At 39.0% G+C, this 14630-nt stretch overlaps 2 protein-coding genes and 1 long non-coding RNA gene across 3 annotated transcripts in view; 2 read left to right on the forward strand and 1 right to left on the reverse strand.

Moving 5' to 3' along the window:
- Positions 1 to 14630, forward strand: part of LOC311077458 (NACHT, LRR and PYD domains-containing protein 1 homolog) — a 160959-nt gene that overhangs the window by 141320 nt on the left and 5009 nt on the right. The gene's annotated exons all lie outside the window — the stretch shown is intronic.
- The window catches only part of LOC311077459 (NLR family CARD domain-containing protein 3-like), a gene marked incomplete at its 3' end in the record, with an annotated part of 351403 nt that overhangs the window by 72395 nt on the left and 264378 nt on the right, over positions 1 to 14630 (forward strand). The gene's annotated exons all lie outside the window — the stretch shown is intronic.
- On the reverse strand, positions 8259 to 9094 carry LOC311077523. Its single transcript, XR_014604910.1, has 3 exons — positions 8915 to 9094; positions 8706 to 8824; positions 8259 to 8598 (listed from the first exon to the last, which is right to left on the reverse strand). It is a non-coding gene; the product is annotated as an uncharacterized lncRNA (long non-coding RNA).

A 14630-nucleotide genomic window follows, 5' to 3' on the forward strand; every position in this document is an offset into this window, starting at 1 on the left:
GCGACTATAGCGTCTCACTGTCTGCACAGAAGGCAAGAGGAAGATAATCAATTCAAACAGACTTTACTAATACAAGGAAAACCTAAACAAAATTCAGAACAAACCTTATCGAGAACCGACAACAGAAGACTGAAACACAGGCAGATTTATACTGGGAGAGAACAAAGAGAACTAATTAGGCAACAGCACAAAACAATGATTAATCAAATTAGTAACCATGTGACAATCAAGCTAACTGAGGTAGGGTGATCATTAATTCGTTCATTTTCGTTCAAATGGCTGATTCATTCAGGAATGAACCATCTTTATGAATGGTCCATTGAATCATTGGTTCACCCGATTCGTCCAAAGCGCGGATTAAGAAACAGGGGTGCAAATTGTGTGATATTTTGCATTAAATCGTCAGCCCTAATATTGAATCATCTGTTTATATTTTTCTGAGTAATCGTCTGTAATTGTTTTATATTTTTTGGTTCTTTCTCATTATTTGGCTCATTGGGAGCATATACAGGTTGAACAGGAGTGGCGCAAGAATTGAGCCTTGAGGGACTCCGCATGTCATGGATGTCCACTCAGACTTAGGATCTCCTATACTCACATAATAACCTCTCCCATCTAAGTATGACCTGAACCATTTTAGGACTATCCCAGAAAGCCCCACCCAGTTTTCCAGCCTGTCCAGAAGTATGTTATGATCGACAGTGTCAAATGCAGCACTGAGGTCGAGTAGTACCAGCACCGATAATTTGCCTGAATCAGTATTTAAGCGAATATCGTTTATTATCTTTATGAGCGCTGTCTTTGTGCTGTGGTGCGGTCGGAAACCAGATTGAAAATTGTCAAAGTATCCATTCGAGCATAAGAATTTGTTCAGCTGATTGAAGACAACTTTTTCAATGATCTTGCCTATGAAAGGAAGATTTGAGATCGGCCTATAGTTGCTTAATATGGTCTTATCCAGATTGTTCTTTTTCAGGAGGGGCTTGACAACTGCAGTTTTCAGGGAGTTTGGAAAACTCCCAGAGAGAAGTGAGGCATTTACCACTTCTAGAAGATCTGCTTCTAAACTGTTTAACACACTTTTGAAAAATGATGTGGGAAGTGTGTCAAGAGGGCAGGTTGATGTTTTAAGGTGCTGTACGGTTTCTTCCAAAATTTTGCCATCAATTTCTTTGAAATCAGACATAGTAGCTACTTTCTCAGGTGGTTTGATCTGTCTGACCCCAGTGCAACTCAAGGATGTGCTGATCACCTTTCTGATATTATTGATTTTCTCAGAGAAGAAAGAAGCAAACTCACTGCACTTGCTGTCTGAGAGCATTTCACTGGGAATCTGGCTTGGGGGGTTTGTTAGTCTCTACAGTAGCAAAAAGAGTGCGTGTGTTGTTTAAATTACTGTTTATAATATTTGAGAAGAAAGTCTGTCTAGCTTTGCCCAGTTCCACATTGAAAGCATGAAGGCTGTCTTTGTAGATGTTATAATGGACTACAAGTTTTGTCTTCCGCCACATGCGCTCTGCTTTTCTGCATTGTCTTTTCAAATTTTGCACTGCTGTTGAGTTTCTCCAAGGTGCTTTTTGTCTGCCACTCTTCTTCCTGACTTTAACAGGAGCAATATCATCAAATACACTTTTAACTTTTGAGTTAAAAGAATCAAGGAGAAAATCAACAGAGTCTGCAGATATGCTTGGTGTTAAGGATTCTCATTTAAGCATCTCTTCTTGACAGACACAGATCTAGCTTCAATGGCAGGATAGATCAATATATCATAGAAAATACAGAAATGATCAGACAGTGCTACATCCTTAATAACAATCGATGAAATGTTTAGACCCTTACTGATAAGTAAATCTAGAGTGTGTCCACGATTGTGTGTGGGTCCATGTATATGCTTAACCAGATCAAAAGTTTTTAAAACAGTTTTGATTTCTTTTGCCATATTGTTCTCTGCACTATCTATATGGATGTTAAAATCTCCAGCAATGGCAAAACAGTCAAACTCTGACGTAATTGTTGATAACAGTTCTGTAAAGTCCTCAGCAAAGGCTGGAGAGTATTTTGGAGGCCTGTAAATAATGATAAGTAAAATGCGTGGAGCACCTTCTAACACAATACACAGATATTCGAAAGACAAGTCATTCCCAAATGATATTTGCTTACATTGATAAATATCTTTAAAGAGAGCAGCTAGACCCCCACCTCTCTTAACAGCTCTGCAGACACTCATAAAAGTAAAGTTAGGAGGGGCTGTTTCATTGAGGATTGTTGCACTGCAGCTGTCTTCTAGCCAGGTTTCATTCAGAAGCATAAAATCCAGATTGTTTGTGGTTATTAAGTCGTTGACTAGAAGTGATTTATTTTTAAGTGAGCGGATGTTAAAGAGTGCTAACTTAACAGACTTACTTTTCCCCACAGCAATATTAGTTTGACGTGTAATAGGCACCAGATTAGCTAGGTTTGCTGTACGGCTATTGAAGGCCTTAGACTTTCTATCTTGTAATAGAACAGCAATAGAGAAAGATACAGGCACACTGGGTTCCCGATTGTTCTGTAAACATTTGAGAAAGTTACTGTTATCAAAACGGGGACCCGACACATATCACTGAGAGCTGGTATCAGTTGTTTTTGGTTCACCTCGAGCAGATGGAGGAGGGTGTGGGCCCTGGCGTTGTGGCAGAGGCCGAAGAGCTCCCACAGGAGGAGGGGGAGGGCGAGCTGGGCCCGCAGGCTTTGGTTGTAATGGTGCCTGTCTTTTTTTGGTTGGTATCTGGGGGCTTGCAGCAAAAGAGTGGGATAGTCTGGTTCCAGCATATACCAGTTCTTCCGTTTTCTGTGAGAAGCACAGAAGTGGCGATGCTGGAGAGAGGGAAAAAGTGTCTGGTGAAAGGGGCTGTTGCTCTGGTGTCTTCGGAGGCTGTAATATGCTGTCCTGGCTTCCCTGGTTGTTTTCCAGGAAGTCGTCCTTGGGTGCTGAATCTTCAGGCAGTTCTGATATGTCTGTCTGTGGTGAGCTCTGTGGGCAGGGTTCAGCTGAGATTGTGTCCGTGAGCAGAGGTTGTTGTGGCGGAGTGGTGTTATCATGTCCATTTTGCTGCTGATGTGAAGTCCTGTGGTCATTCGTACTGTGTCCAGGTGTGTGTGTGCCGTTCAGATTGAGTGGATTGGCACAAACTGCAGAAGGATGATTGAGGGAGAAGTAGATATTGTCCTTTAACACTCTTGAACCAAGTTTGTTTGGGTGATGGCCATCCCGATGAAACAGTTGTCTCTGACTCCAGAAAAGATTGAAATTGTCAATGAAGTTTACTGCTTTTATATTGCATGTTTTTTGCAGCCACGTATTAAGCCCAAGTAACCGTGAAAACCTGTTTGTTCCTCTTGCTAGGAGAGGTCCACTGATGAATGTTTGAACTTTCAGTCTTTTAAGTGTTTCAAAAAGTTCATGGAAATCCTTCTTAAGGAGTTCTGACTGCTCATTATGAATATCATTCTTCCCCACATGAATGATGAGTCGATTTGCAGTCTTATGTTTCATCAGAATGTTCTGAAGTTCCCTGTTTACATCAGAAGTTGTTGCTTGTGGAAGGCAGCACGTAGTTGTATCCCTGCCGCTAATGTTTCTGATTATGGAGTCTCCCACTATCAGAGTCCTGGGCTCGGCAGCGCCCTGAGCTGAATGCCGCTGTCTGCTCGACCTTGAGCGCCAGTTAGCATCAGTGTTAGCTACTGGCCCATTCAGTCTGTGTTCGGTCACATTCATCACATTTGGGGATTCCTCATTTACATTCCTTAGTACTTCAAATCTGTTCTCAAGATGTATAGGCGGTGGTAGGAGACCAGTGTTTGCAATCCTTGTCAGAGCTGTATCTGGGGTAGAGGATGCTAGTGCGGCAATATGTGATGCTCGTGACAATCTGATGTCTCGAGTGCCTTTGGGTTTAGCTCCCTGTTTGTGCCAAGTCGATCGGCTTGTTTCTCTACCTGTCGAGGAGTACTAGTTTCATGGGACTCACCGGCTGTATGCTGAGGCTGTCCATGACGAAGCTCTGTTGTGTGCTCCGTCTGGTTTGGTGGTCCCGTAAGTAACTTTGTTTCAAGAACTGCAATCCTTTGTAAAAGTCTGTGGCATTTGGTGCAGCAAGTAGATTCCAGAAGAGGCATTTTCTCTTATCCTTGAGGCAGTTGTGTTTTCCTTTCCCGGAATGTAAGCTGGTCGGGTAAAAGAATTCTCAGTTTTTGTAGTAATCCAAACTTTGTCGTATGAGCACTGTGCTGATTTGCTGAAGTTAAAATTAGGTGATAAAAGGAAATAAAATAAAGGAAATAAAATACAAAAAAAATAGGAGATAAAATGTAAAAGCGATAGAGCAAAGCGCGGAGCAGTAAGCAAGAGCATCCGAACAGTAGCTGAGCAGGAAGCAGGAAGCCTGCTTGAAGCCTTAAGGACCTCTGAATGACCAAACCAGAGTTCTCTTCTCTTCAAACCAGAGAACTGAGATTTTACCTAAAACAATTAATAAAATCATCCCAGAACAATTCTCGATGGACTTATAATCAAACATCATGCAACTACATGATTCTATTTTGTGTCTACAATATATGTTTGTGTCTAATATGCTTAGATCCCATATAATTCATGTAATTGTTATAACTATTAGATGCTTGAATGAAAGTGTGTCGTGCTTCCTATCAGTACGATCGTATGTTCTTAATTCAAAAGATGGCTTGATTGAAATCTGTGTAAAATGTTTCGTATTCTTATAATAGTAATAATGTCTAAACTGTGGCCTCTGTCCTCTCTGCTAGAGCGTAGAGAGTAAGGAGAGCACAGATAAGCTTGATTTATGATAAGAAGTGAAGAGAACGCAACCTCCTAAATAAAGACAGTGTCTAATTGGTCAGAACTGATCCAGGAGGCTGGGCAGACATTTGAGTTTAAAATCTTAGACCCGAACAAAGTTTAGGGCAGAACCAAAAATGAAGTGGGAGATGAAGATCTAAACCAGACTAGTAACCATGTAAACGCGCAGACGAAAGAACCCAAATCAAGATCAGAAGAACATGGGTTAAACAACTTCATTCAAGCCATCATCTACTCTCGTCTCAATTTCCTTTCTTTTCTTAGTTTCCTTTCTTTTCCGTTGTGAGTCTCGGTTCTAAGTTAAGTTTTGCGGCAAGATTTCGGTCCACGTTTCTTCTGCAAAGCCAGCTTCAACAAAGACTTTCATCCGCCAGCACACCACGTGACTGGCCGCCCCAGACATCAGGCACGAGGAGACCAGCCAAGGAACGAACTCGGGAAACCCCTTTTACGCAGACAAAGGGAATCCCCAAAGCAAAGACAAGCAAGTAGCCTCCAGACTCTTAAGCTGAACTGGTGTATTGATATAAATGTAATAACCTGTCTAAGAAACGATAGAAGGGTTAATTAATGATTGATGGTTCGTTCCAGGTCATGTCTTATAAGTGCATATAGAAACTTGGGATTTCATCATCTCACTCTTAAATTCTTTCGTCACTCTCTTTCTTTCTGCAACTCGTATGAATGTGTGTGCGTGTGTTTGTGTTAGATATTAGTTTTATGTGTTAGAATAATCAATAAACACTGCATGAAAATTGGGATTTCCGACCCCGTAAACGGCCATAAATCTCCCTAATTTTCGGCAGTTAACGACAATTTACAGCCTGTGAACGTCGCGTTCGTCTGTGCCGAATATTGTCGGAAACGAACCATGACGTATGCAGAGCGCTCGCGCCGGAGGTGTGAATGGCTCTAATTACCATATGAATAGCAGCTCCCGCCAGAGAAAGGCTTGAATTTCCTCACTCACTATTGGTTGAACCCACGTGGTTTAACCCTCTGAGGTCGAGAAACGCGCCGGCGCGTTTTGCTGGATTTTTTTCACATAGCAGCAACATAAACTTAAAAAAATCCGTAATTTGTGGTCATAAAAATAAAATAAATACATGATTATAAACTATAGAGTGTCTTCTTTTTTTTGTGTACACTCACATTAACATCAAAACCTTGTTTTTATTTTTAAATAAATAAAATAAACAGGGTGCGCTTTCAGCTCACTCTGTCTCCGCAAAAATCTTTCTGAAACAAGTCTGGAAAATGAACTGAAACTCAGCTAATACTTATCACACAACCATGAAACATGCGTCTAAAGAAAGCTTTAAATTTCTACTTTTAAATAAAACAATTCACATTCAAAACAAATATTCTCCTGCAATGTAATCTGTATGAAACTAAATAGAAGTACAGTTTCTCCCGTCTCATCTAATTATCGATAATGAGTTCACACCCACTCGCAGAGCGCGCTATTCATAAGATAATGTGCTGAGGTGATCTATGCAAAATGAGGTAAACGCCCCCTGAAATGCCTTCAAACCTCTATGCTTCAAACCAGCAAGTTTCATTCATTCACATTCCTGCGCTGTTGGAATATCACGAGTTCAAATTTTGCTCAGAAGAAGAGCAGGACTCTGACGAGTCGACGAACGTTTGTATTTTGAGCAACGAACGTTGAGCGACTTGATCCAGCCGTGGATAATATTTCGGGTGAGTAAGTTTTGAGTAAATTTACTTGCATTATTTGACACGTGTTCGCATTTACGAGGAAAAAACAATATTACGTGACAGTTCTCCATTATGGACGCGAGCGCTTTGAAAGCAGCAGACTTTCAAACTTTCACAGAGACCTCAAAACAGAAAGCACAAATCCTTTCTTTAAAACGAATTTCGTTTTGTATTAATTGTATCTTAATTTTAATATTATTTTCATTAACAAATTTAATACATAAAAAGCAATCACAACATAAGGGGCTTGAAGTGGAGATCATCATTAACCAGACCGTAGTCTACTCGCCTCACATGTCTAAAAAATGTGAAATATATTTACAGAAAGCTGGTTCTAAACAAAACCATCCAAAACAAAAAACTATGTAGCCTAATAAATGTGCATTTCTCCGGTGCGTTCACTAGCCTACTGCTGAAGATCGCGAGTCAATAGCCTATCGTCAACTTCATCTTTGCCAGAAGTTAATAAACAATTACAATGTCTTATTGCAATATTTTACATACCGTATTCATAATCATTACTTTTGATGGATCTTTGAGGCAGCTTTTTAGGTTTATGGTGTTTTGGAAAAGAACTTCACGTACAAACAACGTTTTACCAGGCACAGCGGCCCTTCAGCACATAAGAAAAAAAAGAGAGAAAAAGCACGGACTTACTCTTTATGAAACTTTGATGTGGTTGAACAGGTGAAACAGTCACAAATTCCTCTGCAACTCAAACTTTCTCAGTACAAGTTATGAAGCAAGAGAACAGCATTACAGTTTTCAGCGCGTCCTCCTCTGATTGCTGTGTTCTGACTGAAAAAGTGCGTGAAGGAGCACATGCGCAAAACGTAGGTTTGTAAAATGTGCTTTTTTAAAAGCTTTTTATGTCCTCTCCACATAGAGGAATTACAATAAAATAAAATAAAACTCCTCTACTTCTTTGTTCAGGCTGTGATGGGCCATTAGTCATGGGGGGGTGTCTATGTCACACCCTGGTCTGAATCTCATTAATATTTATAGCCATTACCACTCCCATGCATAAACCTCTTCTGACAAAAAAACTGTTTTACAACGTTTAAATCAATGTATTGTTTTATGAAAACGATTAGGCAGGATGATTTTCACATCATTTTGAAGAAAAAACACTAGGGAACAAGATCCATTAGTCAAAAGTCTCGTGGACACATATTTACTATATGTTTTGTGGTGTTATTTCAGCAACTTTCATTTTTATTTTTTCAAATAACCACGCATAAATATTATTTTCTTAAAAACACAAAGATTTACAAGCATGTTGATCAGATATGATGGTAGCCCTGTTTGTGCTTTATAGAGTGAATTTACACCTTTGCCATTAACATGTTTATGAATAACTGAAATAACAACAAATGTCAGAGCATGTCAGAACACCTCCAGGGCCCAGAAAACAGCTCAGACTCCAGAGGGTTAAACAAGAAAAATCACTCGTGATTGGTTGGCAGATCTGTTACTATTGGTCACCCTCGCTCATTATAAATTCAAAAAATTATAATATTCATATAAATAATAATATATAAATTATTTTTTTATATTCATAATATGCTATTCTGTGGTATATTCATGTCATTGTTAACCTATGGACTACACTATTGCCATCAAGGACATGAATTTATAAAGGAAAGGAAAATTTGCCAGGGATATGCTGTTTATTCAAAGAAAGAGCTTTATTAGCACAAACACAAAACAATATACACCTATGTACAAAGCATAGATCATCTGCACACACAACAAATTGGAAGCTCAGTGTCTGTTTTCATCTTCGGAGCTGTAGGTGACTAGCGGCGTTCTCTCTGAATTCGATCCACTTTGAAAACGTCTGTGGTGCGTTGCCCTGTATTTAGGAGTCGCCTCTAATCTCGACTGCAGCGTAGCACAGAGCTCTGTGAGCTCCTGGCTGGTGGTTGAACTTCATCGGACATCAGATCTATGGTGGCGCACTTCCAAATGCCCACGTCATCCTCACCTAGCACACTCTGTCTCGCTTCTAGCAGCTGTAAAAACAACCAATACAGACAATTAGTACTGTGATGCACTGTGTATGGACACAAAACATCTATTAATGCACGTGAAAAATAGTCACATTGACTAAAAATCTTACCCTCTTTCTTCTTGCTCGACTCCGAGGTGAACTCTTCACAGCTTCGGCCTGCAATGCCAGATCTGGTTGTTTGTACCTGAAGCTCCTGCGTACTGTCTCGTAGTATGTCTTACAGGCAGCTGGAAAACAATTAAATGAGAGTGATATGAATAAAAACAACACAAGTCACAGTAAAATGAAACAAGGAGAAAATAGTAAAAGTTACTTACAATGTCGTCATGATCAGCGTCATGAAAATCTGGACTTGCAGACATAGCTCTGAGTAAATGTGAGGTTACGCCCTCGTTATGAGGCGAGGTTACTCTATGGAAACAAAATGTATGATTAAGATCGGTATCTATAACGGATCTTTTTCTTATACAAGAGAATGAAAGCATATTCTTTGAATCTTACCTTTAAAATGTTTGTAAGCTTTTATGAAAGTAAAAAAATAAAAGAATGTAAGATTCTTTTATTTATATTTTTACCTTGCTCCAGTTCGTAGCGCCCACCGTTTGAATCAGAGTTGAGAAAAAAAATTGATTTCACTAGTTAAAAAAAATATTGTAGTTCAGTTTACAGTAAATTTGAAGATGACAATCAAATGTCACAAAAAGCTTAACCAGTGGATCAATGCTCAAATCCACAGAATACTTAACTCAATTCAAACTGAAATGCAGTGTAATACACTGCAACTAGTCAGATTTAAATTGATTTCTCCAAACCAAAATATGTTACAATTAAATACCATAACACAAACTGGAATACGGCAGTGGCTGAGGTAGGCCTAAGTTACAAGAGAAATAAAAGCACTTAACCCATTCAGACCCTGCGTCCATTACAATGGACATCACATGTCAACCCCCTTTTTTTACTTCTGGAGCATTTCACCTAGTTTAAAGCCTGCAGTCCATTAGATTGGACGCTTGTCATCCAACCAAATGGGAGTAAAGCTCTGCATGTAGTAATTATTAAAAAAAACACTACTTTGAAGAGAAGCATGTCAGCACTTCACTCCAAACACAGAAGCAAGCAACATTTTCTATGGTTTTATTTACATTTTTTGATATGTTTGCCAGTATTTCATAGTTTGTATGTAAAATAGAAAGATTGAACTTATTAATTAAAGTTAAAAATTGATTGTAGAATTTCAAATTTTAAATCAGGATTTTTTCAAATGTGTCTGTCCATTAGAATGGACAGTGGGTTCAAAAGCCTGTTACTGAAATCACATTCCAGTAATTGAAGTCCAGTAATGCTGATTGAAATTTCTTATATAAAAAATCTATATCACAGTACCGATACATTTTTTTTTTAACTTTTTCATATGCAGAATAGTTCTTGAAGTGCTTGAACATATAGCTGATGGAAGTATCTCAGATGTTGACTTTATGTGGAGTGATGATGAGGAAGATGGAGATGTAAGAAAAATATCCGTATTTAAAACTTTATAAAGTAAAATGACTAGCTTCCGGCCAAACGAAACATACGGATTTGACATAAATCTAAAGCCTAACTTGAAAATGAATTATTTTTCTTACGCAAACGCATCGCTTCGCTTCAGAAGGCCTTTATTTACCCCCAAAAGCCGCATAGAGCACTTTTATCATGGATGGATGCACTTTTATGGACTTTCAAAACAGAAACAACCATTCACTGCCATTATAAAGCTTGGAAACCAGGACATTTTTTAATATAACTCCGATTCGTCTTAAATAAGAACGATGTCATATACACCTAGGATGGCTTGAGGGTGAGTAAATCATGGGCCAATTGAAATTTTTGGGTGAACTATCCCTTTATAGGTATAGTACACCCAAAAATGATATTTGTCATCACTTACTCATCCTCATGTTGTTCCAAATCTGTATGAGTTTCTTTATTCGGCTGAACACAAAAGAAGATATTTTGAAGAATGTCGGTAACTAGACAGTTGACAGTATAGCCATTGATTTCCATATTTTTTCCTACTATAGCCTATATTTCCTAATAACTACATATTATATTATTATGATATAATATTATCATTATTAGTAATTATTTTGAAAATTATAATAATATATATCAGTAATGTATCAATATAGATATTACAGTACAATACCGTATAATTAATTACAGCAAAAGCAGATCAAATGACGAAATACAGTACAAATACAGTAAAGTACTATTTTATAGTTTACAGGACTGATCTTGTGTACTGTAAAAGTGAATTACAGTACAGTTACTGGAAATCAAAATACATGCATCATGCATGGCAACCGTGCTGCCAGTAATGTACTGTAGAAATACAAGAAAATCGTTAACAGAGAAATTGTTTCAAAGATGCACACAGGAAATTACTCTAACGTGAATGCGTTGATTGATTCCTAGGTTTATTGTGTTATGAATAAACAAATGTGCGATCTATAAAGCAAAAACCTTACAATTAAAGTTGAAATGTTGTAATGTTCAAGATTTTGATCTAAAAAAAGAAAGTGACTCTAACATGACCATATTGATTGATTCTAAGATATTTAGTTTGTTACAAACAATGTGCAATCTGTAAAACAAAAACCTCAAAATTATAGTTGAAATGGTATACTGTTGAAAAGTTTTTGACCTTGAGAAAAAGCTTTAAGTATATACTAACAATTTTTATGTTTATTATTTAATTTTATGTTGGTACATTTTTGAGAAGTACACCTGTTTTGACCTGACGTCCATTGAAATGGACAAAAAAAAAAAATACAATTAAAGACAAACATTTTTTTTTTTTTTTTTTTTGGTCTCATTTATAGAAGCCTCATGAGCTGGGAAAATGTACTTTTATATTTTTCAGAAACCTAAAACATAATTCACACACACACACTTTGGGAGGGTGATGCACACACACACGCTCACACACACACACACACACACACACACACACACACACACTCTCTTGCGTTCAAAGGGAGGATGATGCACACACACACACTCCCACATAAACACACACACACACACTCTTGCGTTCAAAGGGAGGGTGATGCACACACACACTCACACACACACACTTGCGTTCAACTGGAGGATGATGCACGCACACACACACACACACACTCGCGTTCAAAGGGAGGGTGATGCGCGCAAACACACACACACACACACACATACACACACACTCACTCTTGCGTTCAAAGGGAGGATGATGCACACACACACACACTCCCACATAAACACACACACACTCTTGCGTTCAAAGGGAGGGTGATGCACACACACACACACACACACACTCACACACACACACACACACACACACTTGCGTTCAACGGGAGGATGATGCACACACACACACACACACACACACACACACACACACACACACTCTTGCGTTCAAAGGGATGATGATGCACACACACACACACACACACACACACACTTGCGTTCAAAGGGAGAACCAATTGGTGAAGTCAACTCTGCACAAATCTCAAGGTCGAATGAAACAACTTTTTGATCGTCGAACAGAGCTGCGTTCGTTTCAACCTGGTGACCAGGTTCTAGTGTTGTTGCCTGTTGTTGGATCACCGTTTCAGGCTAGGTTTGTTGGACCATATACTGTTGCTCGGCAGATTTCTGATCTGAATTATTTGATTAATACGCCAGATCGAAAAAAAAGACGAGATTGTGTCACGTAAACTTGTTAAAGCCTTATTATGCTTGTAAAAATTTCGATGACCTTGTGTCAAATGAAGACTGGTTAATCAAGTAATCAAGGTTATGAGTTTCGGGTTGCGTAACGCTCCCGCTACGTTTCAACGTTTAAAGGATAATTCCGGTATTTACACCTTGAGTCTATTTTGTAGTTTGTTTTGGATGAACTAGAGTGGTGGACGCAGAAATTTTGACGATGGGTCCTGTCTCGACTTTTTGACTATTTTAGAATCACCTTTGACAGCTTCAGAATGGAAGTCAAGTCAAGTCAAGTTCATTTATTCGTCTCCCTTGGGAGAAATTTGGTTTAGAGACAGGGTACTGCTGCATAGGCAGACATAAAACATATAGACAGCATAAAACATAAAACATCCAAACAAAGGAGAGGGTACATAACTGGCAACCAGATAGGGACCAAAGTGCAAGAGGATCAAAGCTTCAATACTTGAAGTACATTGCTAATACACATGTAAAGTGCAATGCACAGTAAAGTGCTGGTGCATGTTAAAGTGCGGTGCACAATACAGTACTGATACATATAAAAATATAAAAATATTTTATAATATACAATATACAAAGATAAAAAAGATGCTGGTACATGTTACAGGTCTGGTAAACCTCCCTACATTTGCTCATTTATGAGCTTAACTGACACTGGGACAAAGGAATGTTTGAACCGGTTGTATTTACATAAGGAGACCCTGTATCTTCTCCCTGAGGGCATCTGCGAGTATTCGCTGAACAAAACATGGGAACTGTCATTTAAAATATTTTTTGCCTGAGTAAGGACAGCCTCATTGAACAGTTCCTGGAGGTTAAGGGGGGGGTGACCCATAATCCTGCCCGCTACTCTGACCAGGTTGAGAATCTGTGATTTAAGTTTGACACTCAGATTACCAAACCAACTGGTGATACCATACCGTAAGATAGACTCTATTGCTGCCCTATAAAAGATTAACATTATGTTTTTACTGACACCAAACAACCGCAGTCTGCGTAAAAAGTGGAGGCGCTGATGGATTCTGGCGCAGACAGTGGCTACCTGTGTCTGCCAGCTCAGGTCACTGTCAATGTGAATGCCTAGGTACTTGCATGAATTTTGTTGATTAATGTTATTGCCATATATGGTCACAGGGCTTCGGTCACCAATTGATTTGGGATCAAAGAGCATTTCTACAGTCTTACAGGTGTTAATCTGTAGTTTATGATTGTCGCACCAGTCCACAAACCTGTCCACAGCATCTCTGTGAATGGATGAGTCAGAGTTCCTAGTGAGCAAACTAAGAACAGCTGTATCATCCGAAAACTTCACCACATATTGATTAGGCTCAGAACTAACACAGTCATTTGTATACAGAATAAACAAAAATGGTGAACTGACACATCCCTGAGGGGCACCAGTACTACATATTTCTGTATTTGATAAGGAGGAGTTAAACTTCACCTGCTGTGGCCTCTTAGTAAGGAATGAGTGGTACCACCTGATTAAAAATGGATTTACATTCAGAAGGGCTAATTTTCTTAGGAGAATATGTGGCTGAATTGTATTAAAAGCAGAGCTAAAATCAATAAGGAGCAGTCTAGCATATGCACCTGGGGTTTCAAGGTGCTTCAATGTAAGGTGCATTATGGTTGATATGGCATCACTTGTACTTCGTTTCTTTGTATATGCAAACTGATATTTGTCTAATACTGGCTCCACCTCTAAGCGAAGTACATTTAACATAAGTCGTTCCAGGCCCTTGAAGACATTGGAAGTTAATGCAACAGGTCTATAATCGTTGTCCTCCTGAGGACATGCCTTTTTTGGAACTGGAAAATCATTAGATTTTTTGGAAGTCTATGGGCATGCACGAAAATGTCCTTAAAACAACCCTTAACGTTCGTTTTCAAAACTGTGCAACTCACCGAATGGTTAGTGGTGTTTGTTGATGATTAAAAACAAATATATCGGCGCAATGTATGATTTCAATCCGTGTTATTTGCTATAGTGGAACTATTTTTTCAGATACCTCACAACCGCGTATAAACTTCCACTCGATATTTGAGTCTGAAGCGTTAGCACACTCCCGACCACTTGATGGCGACAACCACTTTGCCGTACAAGGACGCGGTACGGAGCTCGGTGTCTAGCCGTAGACAGTAAAAAAAAGGTCTCGCGGGACAGTCACAGTAGCGGAGTAATATCAACGAGCAATGAGTCCGCCAACAGAAATCAATAGGATTTTACAAAATGACAAATAAAACACGTCAGAAACTGTATTTCGCTACGCT

The sequence above is a fragment of the Abramis brama genome (assembly GCF_963993115.1).
Source record: "Abramis brama genome assembly, chromosome: 2".
Classification (NCBI taxonomy): Eukaryota; Metazoa; Chordata; class Actinopteri; order Cypriniformes; family Leuciscidae; genus Abramis; species Abramis brama.